The 23,162-nt window shown below is 43.3% G+C and overlaps 1 pseudogene; it reads right to left on the reverse strand.

The window, feature by feature from the left end:
- Positions 1-5,106: 5,106 nt before the first annotated feature.
- On the reverse strand, positions 5,107-6,354 carry LOC114625723 (annotated as a pseudogene).
- Positions 6,355-23,162: the final 16,808 nt, after the last annotated feature.

Raw genomic sequence — 23,162 nt, forward strand, 5'->3', positions numbered from 1 at the left:
TGGCTACAAGTGTGATGAAGTGCTTCGGACAGGCTCCTCTTTTATGCTGAATTTGGAGTTACTGATGACGTACATGGCAGATAACCACTCGTGTCTGGTTATCTCAGCACAGCTTCATTTCCAGACTTGCCTTTACAAGTACCAGACATGTCCAGACATGTCTTACAAGTTTCCTATTACAAAATGGAGTTGGTCCTGTTTAAGGACCTGCTCCTTACACAGGGTTTCTCTCTCTATCCCTGACAGTCCTAGAACTTGCTCTGTAGAGCAGGCTGCCCTCAAACTCATAGAGATCTGTCTGCCTCTGTCTCCCGAGTGTTGAAATTAAAGGTGTGCGCCATCACTGCTCAGCTTACACTTTTAACTTTTTCCTGTTTCCTCTCATTCTTGTTTTACTTTTGTGTTTTGTTTCGAGCTTGGAAATTACCACATCAAATCAGTCAGGCCTCAAGCTTCCAGCATCTTCTGGTACCCAAAATCCTGATTGGAAAGCTTACATTTTTTTTTCATGGAGCAATACACAAAGACAAATTTGAAGATCGGTGCTGTAGAGAGGACATGGGGGGAACTGTGATGCTCAGGATGAAGGCAGTTACTGTTTCTTAGGTGACAAGTGAAGTTGTCGTGACTAACTTCATAATTGATTGAATAGTTACCCAGGGAGAAAGGATCATAGGCAGAAGGAATGGCAGGAGTACAGATCCCAGGATGTAGCATGAAGCCCAGGGGTAGAAACAGTGTAAAAAGCTCTGCCCTTCAAGGAGCACAGAGTCTAGATGTGGGTAAGATTAGCTATCTCCATAATAGCTGTCTGGTTCTAAAACTGTCATGTCACCCAGAAAGCCTTGGAAGACTAAAATGATCCCATAAAGACTTCTGATGGCGGGCTGGCTGGAGACATGGCTCAGTTGTCTGCAGACAACAATATCTTGGCTTTGTACAGCATAGACTGGGCACAGTGACACAGGAATCCAGAGTCATCCTTTGTGAGTCAAAAGTTCAAAGCTGAACAATAACAACAAAAATATCCTATCAAATCTAGGAAAAGGAATAGCTTAGGACATAGAAACTGAAACTCAAAAGATGCAGAAGCTAACGAGATAAAGAGAGAGAAGGCTGGGGAGGGATTGGAAAAGCCTTTCCTATACAAAGGGAAAGAAAGGTTCAGATTCAAGAGGAGGAATGGAAACAGTGCTACCTCTATAAAGGGTCTTTGCTTTGATTTAAGTGATCAAAAAATATGTTTACAGTCTCTGCTTCCTGCTGAGTCAAACAGAGCTACAACCCTGACTTATTTACTTCTAGGTTCTCTGCACCTACCAAGAAAAGGATTCTATAACAATCTGTACATTTCAGAATCTGGTATCATCTGAAAGCCTTAGTAAAGAAGACAATGGGATCCAGCCAGATTTGGGGTTTAGAAAAGGCCAACCAACTTGGCAGTATTCTAAGCTGTGATTTCTGTTTGAAACCTGTAGATCAAAGCTGGAGATGGGGCCAGTGAGATAGCTCTTGGGGAAAAGCACTTGCTACAGACACCTGGTGACCTGAGTTCAGTGCCAGGAACTTACATATTTTAGTTTGCTTCTCTGTTGGCAAATACCATAGTCAGAAATAACGTGTGGAAGAAAGGGTTTATTTTAGCTTACAGGTTATAGTCAGTCCATCATTGAGGGAAGCCAAGTCAGGAACCCAAGGCAGGAACCTGAAGTCAGGAAGTAAAGCAGAGAGATCATGGAGGAATATTTACTGGCTTGCTCTCCACGGCTTGCTCAGCTTGCTTTCTTATACGACCTAGGACCATCTGCTCAGGAGTAGAATCAACTATAGTAGGCTGAGCCCTCCTGTAGCCATCACTAACTAAGAAAATGCTCCACAAAAATTCCTAAAAGCCAATCTGATAGAGGCGATTTATCCATTGAGGCCCCCACTTCCTAGGTGACTTGAGTTTGTGCCAAGTCAACAACAGCAACAACAAAACTAACTAACACATCCTTTAAAGGTGGATGGAGAGAACTGACACCATCCAGGAAATTGTCCTCTGGCCAGGCAGTGATGATGCACTCTTTAATCCCAGGCCTCCTGAGGCAGAGGCAGGCAGATCTCTCTGAGTTCCAGGCCAGTCTGGTCTATAGAGTGAGTTCAGGACAGCCAGGACTACACAGAGAAACCCTATCTTGAAAAACCAAAATACTACTACTACCACCACCACCAATAATAATAATAATGATTATAGTAATAATTAATAATAATGTATCCTCTGACCTTTATACATGGTTCCATGACATATGTATCCCCTCATATTGATATTTTTTTTTTTTGTTTTTTCAATTAAGCTGACTTTGACAATAAAAAACTTCAAGGAGCAAGGCCCTTTTGCTTCATGGCATCAGTGTGAGGATGCTTCCCATCTGGACTAAGTGTCAGTGTTATGGGTAGGAGGTTCTGCTCACATAATACATGTGTTACAAAGTACTGTGGTTGGATTCAGATAAGAGATAACATTCTTTCACTTTGAGATTATGTGTAGTTTTTTTCTGACCAGGATACCTTCCTTTCCTGGGAGAAAAGAGAGATGATACAACTTTGAGAGAATGTACAGAGATGAAGCCAAATCTCTTGTTTTTTATTTAATTTTTAAAATTTTATATAATTTTATTTAAAAGTTTATTTATGCCGGGCGGTGGTGGCGCATGTCTTTAATCCCAGCACTTGGGAGGCAGAGGCAGGCGGATTTCTGAGTTTGAGGCCAGCCTGGTCTACAGAATGAGTTCCAGGACAGCCAGGGCTATACAGAGAAACCCTGTCTCAAAAAAACAAAACAAAACAAAACAAAAAAACAAACAAACAAAAACCCCTAAGAAAAGTTTATTTATTTTGTGTATGCATGCAGACTCATGCGTTGGCATACCAGTGGAGGTCTGAGGACTACTTTTCTTCTTCTTGTTGTTGTTGTTTTTCGAGACAGGGTTTCTCTGTGTAGGACCTGGCTGTCCTGGAACTCACTCTGTAGACCAGGCTGGCCTCAAACTCAGAAATCCTCCTGCCTCTGCCTCCCAAGTGCTGGGATTAAAGACATGCGCCACCACCACCCGGCTGAGGACTACTTTTAAAAGTCAGTTAGTTTTCTCCTTCCACTATGTGGCTCCTGGGGGATGAACCCATCAGCAAACAACTTTGCCCACTAAGCCATATCATTGGCTCAACTCTCTCTTTTTTTTTCTTTTTTCTTTTTTTTAATGTAGTTTTGCTATATGACCCAGGCTGGTCTCAAATTTCTGGACAAGTAGCTGGTACTACAGATGCACACTACTCTGTCTGGCTCTGGATTTTCCTTTCCTAGTTGATGTGACACGTTTGATGTTTTCCACATCAGTCTCCATTTCCCCCTTTCCTACTTCCCAACAGTCCTCCTGTTCCACCAGAGGAAAAAGGGATTCTCCCAGGACAGGAGCAGATGTTCGCCGTGTAGCTCACAGGCATGCTCAGTTCGGTTGGCTGATCTAACACTGTGCATGTAACCTCAGGGGTTCTGGTTGGTTGCATATGGAATGCTGTGGCAGAGAAGTACACTTCATTTTGATTCAAAACAATGTGATGGTGACACAGATACAGGTTCTGGGAAGGGATGGCAATTCATGCCACTCATAGAGTCACTGGGGGGTCAGGACTAATTCAGAGGAAGCCAGAGCTTAAGGGGTGGCAAGAAGACACTGGTAGAGCCTGGAGTCAAATCCCGCCTGGAGTCAGCCCTGCTTCTGGACTCTTCTGAGGAAGTGTCTGTATTCACTTCATTTATCATTTTTTTTTTATTTTTTTGGTTTTTCGAGACAGGGTTTTCCCTGTATAGCCCTGGCTATCCTGGAACTCACTCTGTAGACCAGGCTGGCCTCGAACTCAGAAATCCACCTGCCTCTGCCTCCCAAGTGCTGGGATTAAAGGCGTGCGCCACCACCGCCCGGCTTCATTTATCATTTAAATTGAGACTTTGTGAATTGGAGGCCAAATTTCCTAGGTGGTAAGAAGTTCAGAGACAATGTTGTGCCTTTTAGAATAAAGGAGTATGATAGGAGATCAGGTTAAGAATGGAATTACTCCAAAATCTGTCCTAAGTTTTTTCATGATGTCTTCCAAGAGTTAATGCCTTACATGTATTAGTTAAATTTGAGTAAGTAAAAAATGCATGCTTTTTTTTTTCTTAATTGTCAACAGCTGGAAAAGCTCAGCCGTAAAGCATGTGCTTACCATTCACAAGGCCCTGGGTTCAAGCCTCAGTACACACACACACACACACACACACACACACACACAAACACGTTGACCCACAGTTTTTGCAAGAAGAAATTCCCTTGTCCCTTGTTGGATTACTTTTGCTCTGCCTATGTGTTCTTTCTGTGCAAAACTGAAATTGTTCTTTTTCTAACTGTCTGGGGACTTTCCAAGATTTCAAGTCCATCTCAGAGGGTGTTCAGATATCCTTCCTTGGGGGAGGCACACCTCACCTCCATTGCTGTGGACCCCCAAGTGAACAACATTCTTTCAGATGGCCCAAGAAAATACTGTGGCAACTAGGTAATTTTTATGCACAAAACCAAGGTAGGAAATTTGGAAAATGGCAAAGTATGTTTTGGTTGGTTGGGTTATCCTTGAGACTAAGAGAAAGTGGGTAAGACTTGTCACTGAGGTGAAGTGGATGTGGAATCCTGACCCCATGGCTCCAAAGTGTCCTTGGACACTTCTGTTTGCTAAGAAGCACCTAACACCTAAGAGGCAATTGATTGCAGATGAATAAAAGATTCAAAATCAGAGTGCAAGAAAAGCCTCCACGAGGAAAGGCTGAGATTTGATGAGTTACAGGAATCTGAGAGATCCCTATTGTGTGGGGTTGAGACTCTGACGGGTTAACTCTTATGAAGCCAGGATGGCCAACAATTAGGAAAAAAGAACTAGAAGGAAACAGATTCCTCCAGAATCTGCTATGGAAGACCCAAAGGCTCCTCGGCCCCATTTTATATTCACAGGCCTGTCTTATTTCAGGCTTAGATAGGACAAAATAACACCAAGGCCACTTTCTTTTTCTTTTTCTTTTTTCTTTTTTTTTTTTTAACTGAAAACATTTTATTGATGAGACCCCACCAACTGCACATCCTGGAATCAAGCACCTTCCTCCTTGGCAATGCGATCTTTCTTGAGTGGTCCCATGAATGCTTTCTTCTCCTCCATGGTCTGGAAACGACCATGGCCAAACTTGGAGGTGGTGTCAATGAACTTCAGGTCAGTCTTCTCCAGAGCCCTACGTTTGGTCTGGACCAGTAAGGACTTACGCAGAGTAAGTACTTGCTTCTTGGTTCCCACCACACAGCCTTTGAGCATGATGAAGTCATTGGTCACCTCACCATAATGGACAAAGCCGCCCGGTGGGTTGATGCTCTTGTCAGACAGGTCATAGTCAGTAGATGCATTATTCTTGATCAGTTTACCATCCTTGATTAGGTAGCCTTGACCAATCTTACAAATCTTCTTGTTAATTTCTGTTCGGTGATGGTAGCCCTTCAGCGCAAGCCACAGAGACGGCTACACCGGCAGGGTGCCAGACTGCAATACAGGCAACTTTGCGCAGACCTCGATGGGTCTTTCGGAGCAGTTTCTTTGTATGCCAACGACTGGTTACCCCTTTGTACCCTTTGCCTTTTGTCACACCGATGACGTCAATCATCTCATCCTGCCCAAACACCTGGTTCACAGGCATCTGCTGCTCCAGCCTCTCTCGGGCCCAGTCTAGCTTCTGAGCCACCGTGCCCCTATTCACCTGGATCTCCATCAAGTGTGCCTTCTGGCGCAGAGGGAGCAGACGCATCTGAGTGTGGGCAATTATGCGGATGACCTGACAGTACTTCGTCATGCTGTTGAAGTCCTCCAGCTATTTCTTGCCTGTGTCATCCTGCCATTTCTTACGGTACTTGGTGAAAGCCTTCTTAGATTTGTGCCAGTTCTTATAGAACCGCCTTTTACACTCATCACTGATATGTTCAGCAAATACAGTCTTGAAGGTCCAGAGGCCCCGAGGGGTTTCTACATATCCCACAATGCCCACAGCCACCATGGGTGGGGTTTCCACAATGGTTACAGCCTCCACGACTTCTTTCTTGTTCATCTTAGATCCTGGCCTGTCAACTTCCCGGACAATGTGGGTCATGCCAGCCTTGTACCCTAGAAAGGCTGTGAGGTGAACAGGCTTGGAAGGGTCATCCTTCGGGAAGCTCTTCACTTTCCCATGGTGCCTGCTGCTGCGCTTCCGAGGCAAGACGCCCAAGGAGCCATGCCTGGGAGCGGAGAATTTCCTGTGAGACATCTCGCCGCCACACCGCCACACGCTGCCGATAGAGCCAAGGCCACATTCTCCTTCCCAGTTTCCTCATATGATCCCCAAACAACAGCAGCACCTATGGGCACTGGGCAGGCCTCCATCCTAACAGTTGCTTTCGTGGGTTCCCTTTCCCAACAACATACAGTTTGTACCAAGGAACTAAGAGGGGATCCGAATGTGACCCAGAGATCACGTCTTGGCATTCGTAATAAAAATATGTGTTATGGCTAAGGTAAAATCTCTTAGGATGAGACTATGAAATTTCTTCCTCTTTTTCTTTCCTGTGCTTTTTTTGGGGTAGGCAAGGGAGATGAGGGAGTGCTCAACAGTGCCCTTCCCCCTCCAAACTGTACATTTTGTGCTCCTTTCTGCCTCATTTATTATTTTTGATTGTAGATCTGCATAAAATGATTACTGATAACCACATAACAAGTTATCTTGAAATCTACTTCACCAAAGAAATCAGTCCATCTCTTTAAAATTTAGCCTCAGGCAAATTCTTAGGATGTGGGCAAAAAGCTGCCAAATTCTTTGCCAAAAAATCACAAGAATAGTCCCTAGCCCAGTTGCTAATAGTCTTTCTCTCTGAAACCTCTTGACCTTCTGTGATAAAACACAATGACCAAGACCGCTTGTAGGAACAGTTTATTTTGGGCTAATGGTCCAGGGATATAGAGTCCATGACGGTAAAGCATAGTGTAGCTGGTAGCCGATGATAGCAACAGCTGAGAGCTCACTCCTTGAACCACAAAGAGAAAGCAAGAAGGGTGCACAGGAAAGGGCATGAGTCTTTTGAAACCTCAAGGCCCACCCCAGTGACACATTTCCTCCAGCAAAGCCATCCTAAGCCTTTCTAGCCATCAACTTGGGACTAAGCATTCAAACGCCAAAGACTATGGGGGAATCCCTTGTTCAAACCAACACACATGTGAATTTGCAGCAGCCCAGGGAAAAGTTGGCATTGTTCATATGCCATCCAAAACCTAAAGGATGATTGACAGGTGTACACAAGCTACTGCCAGTGGGCTGCCACCACAGCTGGAAGCAAGAGAAATCAATCTTCTTGGGCTGGAGGCTGTGTCTTAACACCTGCTTCCTGCTCAGTGTCTTTCTCCAATTAATGTGTTCTTTCAATTCTCAAAATTCCTTTGCTCTGTATTTTTGTTTTTGTTGTTGTTGTTGTTTTTGTTTTTCGAGACAGGGTTTCTCTGTATAGCCCTGGCTGTCCTGGAACTCACTCTGTAGACCAGGCCGGCCTCGAACTCAGAAATCCGCCTGCCTCTGCCTCCCAAGTGCTGAGATTAAAGGCGTGTGCCACCACTGCCCAGCTGCTCTGTATTTTCTGTTTGCTCTTCTTCCTGCCCCACTGAGCCCTGGGTACCCTTTGCTTTTGTTTTTATTTATCAGTTACAGTTAGTCAGGTTAGGGAAAGGAACAGACTGTGGGGAGAGCATCCCTTTCTAAGTTCTTTTTATTTCCAGTATCACGGTTATTTTTTTTAAAGATATATTTATTTTGTGTATATATGAATACATTGTAACTGTCTTCAGACATTCATACATACTAGAAGTGGACAGCAGATCCTATTACAGACGGTTGTGAGCCACTATGTGGTCGCTGGGAATTGAACTCAGGACCTCTGGAATAGCAGTCAGTACTCTTAATCTCTGAGCCATCTCTCCAACCTCCCCACCCCCGAGTTTGTAAGCTGCTGTTAACATCAATTTGATATTGTACTGTGTGTTGCTGCTTTTCTCTGTCTACTACTTGAACACATTCAAAATCAAAAGTTTGGCTGTGGTAGATCAGTCCTCATAGCTGGGGTTGTTGACTATTGATAAAAATTACCATGGCTGGATGGATCCCCACTACCACCTCAAGAAAGGGTATGGGGAGGCATAAAGCTAAAGTAAACTACCAAGGTCATGCAAAGTCACATAAAGGTATATAAAAGATGAAACTCAATGTATATGATATTGTGGTCCCGTGTTCTGCCTCACCAAAGAGGTGTGGGAACGCCACTGGGCAGACTAAACAACGAATGCTAGACTGCATTTACCCTACACAGCCATCAGGTGATGAGCTTGCAGGAAGCGGCAATATGCCTACCACTCAGAGAATGGGAGAATACAGCCTAGGATGTGGACCTCAGTCTGGATGAGAAATGAGGCCAAAGAGTCAGGGGTTCCCAAGCCCCTGGATGTCCAGTTGCAACATGGAGTTGGGAGCGGAGGGGGCCTGGGGGCCTGCAAGGAGGAGCCCTGGGCTGGGGATTAGGGGAGAGCTCTGGCTTAGTTTAGCGGCAATTGTCCAGGAGCACCAGGGGCCTTCTACCTGCAGGAGACCTAGACAGTGCGGCTCTGTAGATGAAGGTGCCTAAGTTAGGGTTTTACTGCTGTGAACAGACACTATGACCAAGGCAAGTCTTATAAAGGACAACATATATTTGGGGCTGGCTTACAGGTTCAGAGGTTCAGTCCATTATTGACAAAGTGGGAACATGGCAGCATCTAGGGAGGCATGGTGCAGGCAGACCTGAGAGTTCTACATGTTCATCTGAAGGCTGCTAGTGGAAGACTGACTTCCAGGCAGCTAGGATGAGGGTCTTAAGCCCACACCCACCGTGACACACCTACTCCACCAAGGCCACATCTCCTAATAGTGCTACCCCCTTAGCCAAGCATATACAAACCATCACAGAAGGCTTCCTCCACGCTCCCCACAGCGGTTCTTGATTAGAGAGAGTCTACGCTTGTCCATACAGTTTATTGATTGCCCATTGTGGAAAATGGACGCATACAACCTCCTCAGGTGCCTCAGGGCGGACCAGAGATTAAAATGCCTTTTGCAGGAAGGAATGTCTGGGAAGGGAGGTTAATGGCCGAACCCTCAGGGCCTATCTAAATACCACATTAGCATGGAGAACTCTGTTCTGTGTTACGTGACCACTGGTCACTTTCTTTTGTAGGGAGTGTGTGGTCACATATTCCAGGCCAGGAATCTGGTCAGGAGCAGGGAAGCTCCTAGGGTCCTCGGGTGGGTGCCGGGGTCTCTGAACACTCTCAACCTTACCAGGTTTCTTGGCATAGTCCACAGTCCTACATGATATTAAAACTGATAAGGCCAAAGTTTCAATATCTTAATGTCAAACTGCTGCTTAAATGTATGCCTAATCAAAGTTTATCTAAAATGTGTAGGCTTTTCACCCCCAGCTTCATCTAACTATTACACAGTAGTTAACAGTGCCAGACTGGTGTAATCAACATTTGGGGTTTTCTCAATAGCCATACTTGGAGGCGTATACTGATGTGATCAGAGGAATTTTAAAAAGACCCCATCTTGCCTCTTCTCTAACATCAACTATGACCCAGGGTACTGTAGGCTGCTCTTGAAATGCCCTGTAACTGTGGGGAGCCATCAATTCTTTTGCTTAGAGAGGCTATAGAGACCTACCTGCTAAGTTCTAACCACTGTTCTGCCTACAGAAAGGAGAAGCAATACAGAGAAAATTTCCTCTATGCTTCCAAGGAAAAGGCCAGAGTTAAGCAAGGTCACTGACTTATCCTTACAGAGATGGAAAAACTGATTAAAAAACAACAACAACAAAACAAACAAACAAAACAAAACAAAAAAACAAAACAAAAAACCCACAAAACCCTATAGGAACCAAGGATTCTTCTCAAGTCAAGTGACCCCTGAGAATCAGATCCTCAATGGGCCTTGGCAGTAAAAAATGATTAATATTGGCCAATTGCATGGTCTTAAACACCCTAGATGGAAGTACAACAAAAGGCTGGGCAGTGGTGGCACACGCCTTTAATCCCAGCACTTGGGAGGCAGAGGCAGGCAGATTTCTGAGTTCGAGACCAGCCTGGTCTACCGAGTGAGTTCCAGGACAGCCAGGTCCTACACAGAGAAACCCTGTCTCGAAAAAACCAAAAAAAAAAAAAAAAAAAAAAAAAAAAAAGGAAGTATAACAAAAGACTAAGATTAGTAGTGTTTCCACAAGTAGTCCCAGTAAAGACACTCTTTAGACATTAGTTTAAAATCCATATGGGATATCATTTAGACAACTATTTCTCACTGTGAATTTTCTTCATTTGTCCAGATATAAGACTTCAGACCTTGGCTTATTGCCATCATGACCTACAGCCAAGCAACCCACCCATTATTATTTTAACCAACAATTAAATGATGGCGATATTTCTTTTCTCTCCGTCTCTAGAACCCATCAGGTTGGGACCTCAAGCTGGTTCTACCCACTCCAATAGTTATCCGAAGAGCCTGAGAGCTGGTTCTGGATTTAGCATTCTGGAGTCCAGCCTTACAGGCAATGAAAACTGAGGAGAATAGATGGATGCTCTTGGGAGCCTAACAAGAGATTCTCATGGAGTTTGATTTGGAGATTAAATCATATCCTTTATTCTGGCTTCTGGTGGTTCTCTAAGATTTGTAATGCTAATCACTCCTGCCTTACTTAGCTCTCACATCTCTTTGAGACACTAGTCAGGGGCTTCCTTTCCTCACTCAGTCTAGCTGTTACACAAAGTGGAAGTTACATTGCACTTTTGAGGTCTTTCAGATAGGCCTCCTGGAGCAGCCATGATACTTACTATCATGACCAACACCTCCATCTAGATGGATGAAGCCAGATTGATTATTGCCCTGACTTTATTAAGGCAATTAGGGTTACCTCTCCAGAAAGAGGAGATGATTTTTAAAAAACCTTGCATAATATAGAAAGGGAAAAGTATGAGAAATGCTTGGTCTTTTTTTGTTTGTTTTTGTTTTCTATCAAAGGTAATCAGATTTTCAAGGGCTTATATTTCCTCAACTGTTCCCTTCTCCTTGTACCATTAGCCAATCATGTTACATTGTGACATTGAGCTCTCGCCAGTGGGATGAGATGCAGTCACCACCTATGTCAGAGACAAAAGAGCACATTTTGTCTGAGGGCTTTTGCCTCAGGTTTTGGTTCTGGTGTACCCTTTTTGCAAAAAGAAATCATCTTGTCAAATTATGTTGTTTATGTGTTCTTTCATGGGACACTGAGACTATTTTCCCAACACCTGCAAACAGGGATGAGCTGATGAATTTAATCAGTGAAATGAAGCGGCGGCAGCAGACACCTTCACAGGCATCTGAGGAAATTTGTTCAAACACCTGCAACCAATTGCACGTTTTCTTGTTTCATTATTTTTTCTAGTCTACAACCTCTTTAGCCATATGCCTGCAGAGAGTCCTTCAGGCTATGACCTTTAACTAACTTATGCAAAGTTGCCCTAGATGTTTTTGTATATGCTGCTTTGTTTGACAGCTGTAAGACTTGTTCTAAACAACAGGGTATGTAAATAAAGGCCCTGGAACTAAAAGGTTTGCATTTGAGACACTTAGAGGATTCAAACCATTTTTGTTTTTGTTGGTTAGCTTTTGGCATGTAATGCTCTTTGCTCCTACATGTAAATGGAGTCCTTTTCTTCTTTTGTTAAACTATCTATTAGTTTATTCAGCTTGTATTTATTGTGAGGGAATATTAGGTACTTATCCTAATATCCAGGGCATTATGTTATACGGTCTCCTGAGAGCTACCAATGGGGCTGATGAGTGCACAGTCCTCAGTAGTTATTAAGCGCTAATATTAAACAGATATTGGTTACAACTGTTTTCATGGCTACTTCTATAGATAATTTGTTTTAGATCTGTATCAGAAGGGGCCATTACCCAGTTAGTCAACTGAGTATTTGTAAGGGAAACAGACAATAGGAACCCACCAAATGGCAAACTGAGTCAGGACTTCATACAGATAGAATCCAGTAATTAACTACATGTTATCACAGGAGTGGCAATGAATGAGTTTGCCACTTAATTCATCATTCATAACATTGTTTATGTTGTGCTTTAAAGATGCTTCATTTTCTCTTGTTTTTTTGTTTTGTTTTTTTTTTACATCACCAAATATGGAAGAACCACTGTTGGATCATTGTTTGCAGAAGTGCATAAGTATGATGCATTTGGTGTTTATGCATATATGTGCACATATATGTGGGCATGGGTCTACATGTATTATGTGTATGTGCAAGTATCTGTGAAGGCCAAAGGTCAAAATCATGTATCTTCCTCTACCATGTCCACCTCATTCATTTTGTGATGTCACTGAACTAGAGCTAAGGGCTGGCGTTATGGCCTAGTGGTAGAGCACCTGTCTTAAATATATGAGATCCTAGGTTCAATCCCTAGGACTGAGGGGGAAATGGAACTAACTAATTGGGTTGACTGACTGGTTAGCAAACGTTGAGGTTCTGCTGGTTCCTATTCTGTCAGCACTGGCATTAGTCATGTGCCACAGCACCTGGCTTTTACATGGGTGCCAGGGATCTGAAGTCAGGTGTTCATGACAAACACTTTGTCCAATGAGCAATTCCCCAGGGTCCTGGACTGTTTTTATAATGGTAACATTTCATTCCATCATATAATCCCTCCCCAATATTAAAGCTCTAAGACGTGAGAGGCACTGCTAGGGAAACGAGCCTGGGCTGGTCTGTGGCCCAGATGGACTGTTTCTGAAAAGTGGTGTGTTATTAAAATACGTTACCTATAAGGAAGTCCATGACCACATTGCTACAACCAGACCTAGAGAGAACTATTAAAAGTTAACTTACACCAGGCCCCACTCTTAATAATCTTGGGCTTCACAACTCTCTCCTTAAAGAAAATATGTCCTAAAGACATATTTTTATTTTTCATTGTCATTCATGTATAGGAGTGTGTGTCATATATGTATGGGTGCTCACTTGGAGTTGGAGTTTTAGGCAGTTGTGGTCTGGGAATGACATCTCTTTACTTTCTGTTCATGCTTTTTGTCCAGCCTGTGTGTGTGTATATGTGTGTGTGTGTACACGCGCACACGTGTGTGTGGTGTATCTGTGTGTGCGTCTGTGTGTATGTATGTATGTATGTGTATGTGGTGTGTTTCTTGTTTTTCTCCTCCACTGGACTCTAAACTTCATTGATGAAATCGATCTGTTTGTCTTTCAATTTCCTCTCCATGCCTAACACTGGATGCATGCCCAATAAATAGCAAAATTGTGTTTATATTTGGCCACAAACTAGTCATATAAACCAGGGCAAAAGTTGTTTGTTGTTTCAGTTACTTTTATTGTTGCTGTGACAATATACCTGACAAAGCACCTTACATAAGAAAAGGTTTGTCTTGGGTCACAGTGTGAAACCGGGGAAGGCAGAAGCATGAGGTGGCTGGCTGAGTAAGGTGGAACTCTCATTTAGGATGGATCTTCTCTCCTTAGTTCAACATTTCTGGAAACACTCTCATATACACACCTGAGGTATGTTTTCATGGTGATTTTAAATTCAGTCAAGCTGGCAATGAAAGTTAACTATAACATGTATCTAATAAACTAAAATAATAACAAAAAATGAATATAATAAACTGGCTTGTGTAGTAATCCAGAGAAAAGCAGCAGTGTGGCAAAGGCTAGGAGGTTTTGTTTGTTTGTTTGTTTAGGGAGAAGATGAGGTCTTACTATAGCCCAGGCTAGCCCAGAACACAGTGTCATCCTGCCTCAGCTTCCTCAATGATGGAATTACAGGTGTGCACCTCCATGTTCTGCTTATGAATGTCTTTATGTCTAATTCTATTTATAGCACCCATACTTGTGGCTGAGGGCAAGGAAATCAGTGTCTTTTATTGGCACCCACCTTCATCAGCTTCTGAGAAAACAACCTAAAGTGGTGGCACTCCATGTACTATCAAGAAAATGTGACAGAGCCCATCATAAAAAATGACTTGTAGACCGAATGGACCCTTTCATCAAAAGACCTTGAGACGTTGTGCAAATGATAATTCTCTCTTTCATCATCTCCTCTGAGGTAAGAATATTTTGCTTCATTCATAACTGACTCTATATAAAATTATTTCTCTCAGACTCCCCAGTCATAGTGGGTATCAGTCACCTCCTAAGATATGTGTCAGTTGGCACATAAATCACATTGTAAAGTAAGAAAAGCTTTAAATCAGGCGAAAGTTATGTTGGGGCTATCAAGAGACTGAGCTCATTAGGGGATTTTTGGATTTCAAACAAAAATCCCCTAATGACGAGTGGAAATGGAAACACACTAGAAGAATTTCAAGACAAAAATCAGCTCAGTTATATGTTATGTTTCAATGCCATTTCAAATATTTGAATGACCCAAGAGATAAATGAACTTCAGAATGCATTCTGAAGTTGTAGGTGGCCTGGATCCAAAATAAAGAATATCTGACCAACTCCACATCCTCAGAGGGATGATAATAAAAATCTTAATCTGGGAGAATGTTTCATTTTATTGTCCAAATCTATGGAAGTTCACCATTGCTGATCAAACTTTTAATATCTAGTCACAACAGGATATCACTCTTGATGATACCCAGCTGCACAGTACATGCTTAGAATTTTCATTCCTATCTTTGTACTGCCAGAGATCCTTCTTTTTTTTTCACTCTTACACAGTTTTATACATTTGTTCCTGACTTATTTCAAGCATCAAGAAAAATTATAAGCACAAAATTCCCACATATCAATGAATGGGATTCACCAATACTGACATTTTGCCTAGTCATTCTTTATATATTAAAAACGTTTGTGATGGACTTCCATTCACTATGCACCATTACCCATCAGCCCTTGTGTTTTCTGAGAACAAGGATATTCCTGTATAGAACCACACTGCACTTACCTACTGAAGGTAATTAAGTCTTGATCAATACTTTCTTCAAATCTAGTCTATCTACCAGTTTTGTCGACTGATTCAATAAGGGCTTTTATTGTTATTATTCTTTTTAGTACAGACTCCAAACCAAAATCAAACATTACGTTGTGATTGTCTTTTCTAATTTTGATCAATGCCTCAGCCTTTCTTTATATTTCATAATAATGACATTTGGAAGGACACTGGTCCGTTCCTTGGGGAAGCAGGAGCAGTGAACTTTATTGATTGTATTCAAGACAGTAGGATTCTCTAAGCCCCACCCGCTCCTTCTGCTGGGTGTCTGGGATGGAAGCTATGAGGTCAGTGTCCGGAGCTGAGATAGGACAGGGACTCCTCAGCAGCCAAGGCCCTTCCTCTTCCTCTCTGTTCTTCTGGGTGGTCCAGGGATTCTTACTCCTTGGAGGCCATGTAGTTTTTGAGGTCTACTACCCTGTTTCTGTAGCCATATTTATTGCCATACCAGGAAATGAGCTTTACAAAACTGTCATTTAGAGCAACACCAACCCCAGCACCAAAGGTGGAAGAGTGGGCATTGCTGGTAAAGCTGCAGGAGACAACTTGGTCCTCAATATAATCAGGATGCCTTTTAGTGAGCCACTTACGCCTGCTTCACCATCTACTTGATGTCATCATCCTTGGCATTTTTTCTAGGTGGCATGTTCAGATCCCCAAAGGATACCCTGAGGGTAAGGGCATGGAAGGCCATCCCTATGAGCTTCCTATTCAGCTCTAGGATGACCTTGTCCATAGTGCTGGCAGAGCCAATGGATGCAGGGCTGATGTTCCAGGCAGCCCAATGGCCATCATACCACAGCTTCCCAGAAGAGTTATCCACAGATTTCGGAGTGGCATTGATGAAATGTGATCCTGAGTCCCTCCACAAGGCCAAGGTTGTTATGGATGACCTTGGCTAGGGAAGTGGGGGTTGGGAGGGAAAGCAGTTGATATTAGAGGTATTGCTGACAATTGTGTGAGTTGTTATACTTCTCAGAGTTCACACTTATCACAGACATGGAGCATCAGCAGAAAGGCCAGAGATGATGACTTTTTTTCTCTACCTTTCCAGTGGGCCCTAGCCTTCTCCATGGGGACACCAGTAGACTCCACAACATACTTGGTACTAGATTCACCCTATTTGATGTTTTGGTGGGATCTCTCTCCTGGAAGATGGAAATGACTTTCCATTTGGTGACAAGTTTTCCATTCTTAGCCACAACTATGCTGTGGAACTTGCCATGGGTACAGTTCATGGATACAGAGTATGTCAAAGCAGTGTCGGGTTGTAGTGTTCGTGGGTTGACGTGTGGGTCCCACATCTGCCCCCCACCCCCAAAAGGCTAGGGCCTCGGCTCGGAGAAGCAGAGACATGGGAAGTTTGACTGTGTTTTCCCCAGGTCGGCACAGGGCAGGCGTTGGGCTATGTGAAGCTGCGGGACTCAGCTCCGGATGTGAGAGAACACAGTCTGAGATCCCAAGGGAAGTCAGGGCTCTTGGCTTGGGGGGTCCCTGGGCCAAAAGGCAGCTGGGAACTGGCTCGTTCTCAGTCCTTTGTGGCTCCAGGCGCCACTGGGGGTGGTGCACAGAAGGGCCGACAATAAAGTGGGGGCATACAGGCTGGATTGGCCGCAGTCGAAGGGAGGAAGGGAGAAATGAGCTCTGGTTGGGTACTGAGGGGATGAGAGTTCTTGGCAGCTTGCTTGACTTGGGTGGCTGGGTTGATGGTCTCCACGGCTGGGAACACAGAGAGTTCTTCGGGAGATTAGATGATGGCTCTGTGGGTGAAGGCCTGCTCCACTGTTCCCCATTGAGGATTTCGAAGAAGAGAAACAGTCCATGGTCTTAAGATGTTTTATTGTCATGGCGGAAAGTAGATGAAAATATACCCCAGTATTTTTAGGGCAGGCCTGAGGTTAAATACCTTTTGCAAAGAAGAGGGTCTGGGAAGGAATGTTTAATTGGCTACGCCCCTCTGGCCTTTAGGTACCTCATTAATATGGAGATCTGTCTTGAGGCTCAGAAACCTGTAGTCACGCCCTCTACCTGTGGAGGGGCTGGGGTGGGGGTTGTCCTTCGTGACTGAAAGACACAAATCTATAGAGGTCTGCGGCCTCGTGTCAGGATCCTGTCCCTTAAGGTCACCTGCTTCCCTCCTGGGGCCCCTCAGGATCACCTGGAGTCTCCAACAGTTTCCAGCCGGTGCTCGACCAGAAACCAGGCTGTCCTTCATGGTCCTACAAAGCAGTACCTGGCACATAGGATTAATGCCTCGCGAAAGTCCTCAGTGAAGCCTTCCTATCACCAAACACAGTGTGTCAGGTAGAAGACGACCACGTACCAGTCTAAATGGAAACCACGCCCCCCCTCGTCTTTTAATCACATTCGCTGTAATTATAAGATGGGAAGGAACTGAGCAGTTATTGAAAGCCTGCCTTTCCCAGAAATGTTAGGCTTTCCCATCAGGCATCCTGAAGACTCGTGCAAAGAGCACTTCTCTTATCCCCCCACCTTAACAACCACACATGTTGTGTATTCTGCCTTATTTCCTTAGATTGATATATATCATTTTCTTTTTTTCCTGTTTTTTTTTCTTCTCTCCACACTGTGGGGTACAACAGCTTGCTTAGATTCTGCTGGGCTAAAATTGTGGAGGTAGTAAACATTTTAAAGGTGTAGTCTACTCAAAGAAATTATCAGTACCTTGCTTTGGCACCTTTTGCATATAAGCAATGAGTTCATTGCAAGCAGGTGTTTACTGCAATGTAGTTATCATGTAGTTATCATTTAGAAAGCAGACATTGTCTTGGTCTACTTTGCTTTCACCCCTCCACAACCGTCTTTCAGCCACAGATAATGTAATGGATGCTTAGAGGGAAGTCACAGATCAACATTTGGGATTTGAATACAGATCTCTAAGTTCCACCCTGGCTGGATTATTCTTTGCCAGGTTCATTTGATATGTGTTGGTAACTATAGCCCTGTACCCTAGCAGGCAGGCTAAACATTTACTTAGGTAACAGCAAAGCAAAAGTCTCTCTCTCTCTCTCTCTCTCTCTCTCTCTCTCTCTCTCTCTCTCTCATTGGGAAGGGGGGCTTGGTAAAGTGCTTGCTATGGAAGAATGAGGACCTGTGTTTGGATTTTCCACACTTCTGTAAAGAATTGACAGCCACAGAAGTGTGTTCCTATGAGGTGGACAGGGGCTTGATGGCCAGCAAGTCCAGCTGTATTTTTGAGCTTTATGCACAGTGAGAGACCCAGTGCCGAAGATGAAGTGGGTAGCAATTGAGGAAGACACTCATTGTGGACCTCTTGCGTCTGCACACAGGCATATGTACTTACTCATAGACACATGATAATTGTCTATGTCAATATCAATTGAATGCAGGAACATGTCCTCACACACAAAGATAATTGAATATATGCCACATCAAGAAAATCAGTACTACAACGCTTGTCTTCTTCTCATTCAAGGCTGTTTTTATTTTGAAATTCAACGGAAATGTGGGAAGGGTCCTCAAAGCTATCTTAAAATTCTAACTCCAGTTCTGGGTCCTTTAAACATAATAAAATGGTGTTTCATTTTAAAATATTCTTTTCATTACTTCAGAGAAAGCTTCCCTCACATTGAGCTAATGAGCTTTCCCTGCAAAACATGGCTGGGAGGGAACGCGATTTCCAATGACTGCTCTCCAGGTACTCTGTGTGACTAGAGCAGCTCCAGAGAGAAAATGAGAGATATGATAGTGGCCTGACCTGTGTTTCAGAATGATGTTACCTAGAGGTTTCAGGCGTGACACTGTTTTCTGACTTTTCATTCTTTATGCTAAGTCCACCAAGGAGAACATTTTCACTTTATATTCTGAGAAAGTGTTCCTCTCAATACTTAATGGGTAACTGTTACTTACTGTTGAGACTAATTCAGATGCTTCTCCTTTCCACCCCTCCTTCTCTCATTATGTAGCTCTGGCCTGCCTGGAACTCACTATATAGACCAAGCTGGCTTTGAACCCACAGAGATCTACCTACCTTTCTGCCTCCCATGTGCTGGGTTAAGAGGCATTTATCACCCTTCCCAGCTTGGGGTTTATTTCTTTTAAAATCCTTTTATTCCCCCCACTGGAGGGTCATTGGGGAATACATTGAGGGAAGATGTTGGTAGGGGTATGAAAGGAATTTTTGTCGGCTTAAGGAATCTAAATCTTCTAGCAATTGGCCTTCACTTCCTCCTCCCTCCTCCCTCTCTCTCTTAGTCCTCTTTCCTTTTTGTTTGTTTCTTTGAGACAGGGTCTCCAGCAAACAATCCCAGGTTGCCCTGGAACTTGCTTTGTAGTGAAGAATGACCTGAAACTTCTGATCCTTTTGTCTCTACCTCCCAGTCCTCTACCTCAAGAACTGCAGGCGTATGTCACCATGTCTGCTTGATGGGATGCAGGGAATTGAAGTCAGTGTTTGTCATATGTTAGGCACAAAAATATTTTAACCCATACAGCTACATCCCCAGCCTCATGTTTCTTTTGTATTTGTGATTCACTGTTCCCAAATATAATTGACTTTATTTAAATTACACATGTTCAATGTTGCTTACTTCAAAAAAAAAGTCAGAAAATCAGAAGTCTCCTTTTCTATTTACCCATAAAAACAGATAAATGAGTATTGTCTAGCAAACAGGTTTATGTTTATAAAAACTGGAGTGAGATTGCTCTGCCTGATGGTGGACATGCCCACTGGTGACAATAAACACGTTTATTATTGAAGGAGATGTTGCTATTTCCAGGCATCTTAGAAGGACTTCACTCTCTTAATCCTGACTTCGAACCTCAGGGCCAATCACTGGTATGATCTGCATTAGTCTATGAAGATATTGAGCCTGGGAAAGATTACAATGAGCCAAGGCAATCAGATAGCTCATTGTGATCCCATTCCACCCAACTCCGTGGGGTAGCCTTTGTTCCAGGTCGATCTTGCTTGTAGCTGTCAGGAGGTGTCTTGGAAGGTTTTGGGTGGTGTTCAGGAAACCAGAGAAGGAGTTATTGCAGAGGTCTAGGTATGTGGGGACAGAGCCAGGTCTAGAATTTCAAAGGTGAAACTTCAAGTATGTGGATTGGGTTGGGAGAGTCTGGTGATGAACTGTTTAGGGACATGGGTAGGAGGAGGATTGTCCTGAGCTACAACCCCAGGTGACAAGGACAGGTGGTGTTGCAAAAGCTACAGAGGTTAAGATCCATCAAAGTCATTACTGTGAGGTTGGAGAGATGGTCCAGTGGTTAAGAACACTTGCTGCTCTTGCAAAGTTCTGTTCTCAGCACTCACAATGGCTGCTCATTAGCACCTGTAACTCCAGTTCCATTGAATCTGACACCCTCTTCAGGCGTCTGGGGACACTTGCATGCATGTGGTACACAGACTTGCACTTATGACCACATATACACATAAAAATACATAATATTGTTTTGAGTCCTCAATAGAAAATAGCCAGTGAAAATTAGAATAAGGTAGAAAGGATGAAATGTTTCAAAGGAAATAATTTGATAATTTCCAGGAAATATAACAAGGCCACACAATGATTCCCTGTTCTACCCAAGGCATCTTTAATATAGAGAACAGTTTGCAATTCACATATCAGCTGGATTCTAACCAGCCTCTGAAGCGTTTGAAGGTGATTAACTGCAGTTTGCTTTTTCTAGTAGTTTAAATACTCCCTTTGGAAATCTTGCCAAGCTCATCATTTGTCTCCAAACTCATTCTCCTTTAAAATGGGGACAAGAGAAACTCTGGCTGAGCCTATGTGCTGCGTAATGAGGTTTACTCAATCAGGAAATATCGACTGGCCAAGGGAACCTTTATCTTCTACATCAATAGAAGCACTTTAAAAAGATTTATTCTACTTATGTGCATGTATGTATATCACGGAGTATATTTGCACATGTGTGCATAAGTGACCTTGGAGGACAGAAGGCACTGGATCCTAAACAGCTGAAGTTACAGGCGTTCTGAGCTGCCCAACATGGGTCCTTTGCAAGAACAGCAAGTACTCTTAAACTCTGAACTATGTCTCCAGCACTTAGAAGTTCTTTTTCCTAACTCTGGATCTTGCTTCCACTTAAGCGTCAGCTGACATTAAGGACTGTTTTAGAGACGCCTGTATTTAAGATTTTGCCTTCTACTGAAAAGGCTGATATTAAACAGGTAGGGATAAAGGACAGTGTAGAAGTTTGAAAGAGAATGGTCTCCACAGGCTCATGTATTTGAATGCTTAGTCCCCAGCTGATGAACTGTTTGGAAGGATTAGGAGGTGTCCTTGTTGGAGGAGGCATGTTGCTGAGTGGCCTTTGAGATTTCAACAAAACCACACCAGGCCCAGGATCTCTCTTTCTGCCTGCTGCTTGCGGATCAGGATGTAAAGCTCTCAGTTACTGCTCCAGTGTCATGCCTGTCTATTTGCCACCATGATGATAACAGACTAGCCCTCTGAAACTATAAGCAAGCCCCCCCCACCACAGTTAAATGCCTTCCTTTTATAGGATTTGCCTTGGTCATAGTGCCCCTTCACAGCAATAGAACACATATGCCTACACAACTCATTGAACACGGAGAAGTCAAGGTGGTGCCTACATAGAGACTTCACTTCTGTTCTAGTGCCTGTGGTAGAGGAGGTTACTTTGCATGCTACTAAAGGAGAAATGTAGACCCCAAAAGCAGAGACTAGATAACCCAGGAACCTAGGGGAAAAAACACCAAATATTACAAATATTACTGTGAGAGAGAGAGAGAGAGAGAGAGAGAGAGAGAGAGAGAGAGAGAGAGAGAGAACAATAAAAATGACTCTTAATGGCATTCTGCTATACTCATAGGTCAATGCCTTGTTCAGCCACCGTCAGAGAAGCTTCTTCCTGCAGTTGATAGGAACAGATAGAGAGACCCACAGCCAGACATTATGCAGAGAGTAAGAAATCTTGGAACACTCACCTCCTAAATGTGATGTTTTCATCAAATCCCTCCCATCAGCGTTCAGAGAACTCTAGGAAGAGGAGGTGAAGAAAGTACAAGAGCCAGAAAGCATGGAAGACATCAAGAAAATTTGGCCCCCAAATCAACATGATCAACACATATGAACTCAACAGACTGAAGGAACAGGCACAGGGCCAGCACATGTCTGTATCAGATGGGTTCCTCAAGTGTAGAAGTGGGCACATGACCCATCCCTACTCCAGAAGCAATGCCCAATTCATGATTTTCACACATGAAAATCATATATCTGTTCTTCTCTCTTTTTACCTTACATGTTCTTTGTGTAAGTATTACAGCTTCTAGCTTAAAAGGTTTTATAGGATCCTGAATGTGCAAACAAGTGGGTTTGTGTTTCTTGTGCCTTATCTTGGGTTCTTGTCCTTCTCTGTGAACCAGTTCCAATGTGTCAGTTTTTGTTTAACTTGTTTTATTTTATATCTTATTATTATCCTATAGAAGCCTGTTTGTTTTCTAGTGAGAGACATCAAAGGGGTAGATCCACATGGAAGGAAAGGTGGAGATGACAATTAGGAGACATTATGTGAGAGAAAAAATTTTTATCAAAAAAAGAACAGTAACCAAGACAGTGTCATAATATGCCGTGCCCGAGATATGTAAAAGATGAAGGATATAGGCATGGGGCTGATTTCTCTGACACTTGCTGATTACTGCCCCAGGCCAGGTTTCTACATTTATTCCATTCTTTGGTCCTTCCAAACACCAGGTGCAGGGAGAGCATCAGCACTTCAGATAAACATGTCCATCTCTCTGCCGGCCAACTTGACTGTTCATCACACAAACAACCCAAAGGGTTCATTGTGTTCTTACCGATTCCCTTTCCTGGTACCCTCATCATCTAACCTAGACTTACAGATTCCATCGACTGTCTGTTTTCTTCCACCTTCCTTGTATGTCCATTCAATTATTAACCCCTATTTTGTTGTCTGTTCTTTTGGATTCATTTTCCATCACTACTGTAAAACTGAAACCACATGATAGCCCCTTTCCTTTCTCTGCTTCCAG

This window comes from Grammomys surdaster, unplaced genomic scaffold (genome assembly GCF_004785775.1).
Source record: "Grammomys surdaster isolate TR1022 unplaced genomic scaffold, NIH_TR_1.0 220, whole genome shotgun sequence".
NCBI classification, from domain to species: domain Eukaryota; kingdom Metazoa; phylum Chordata; class Mammalia; order Rodentia; family Muridae; genus Grammomys; species Grammomys surdaster.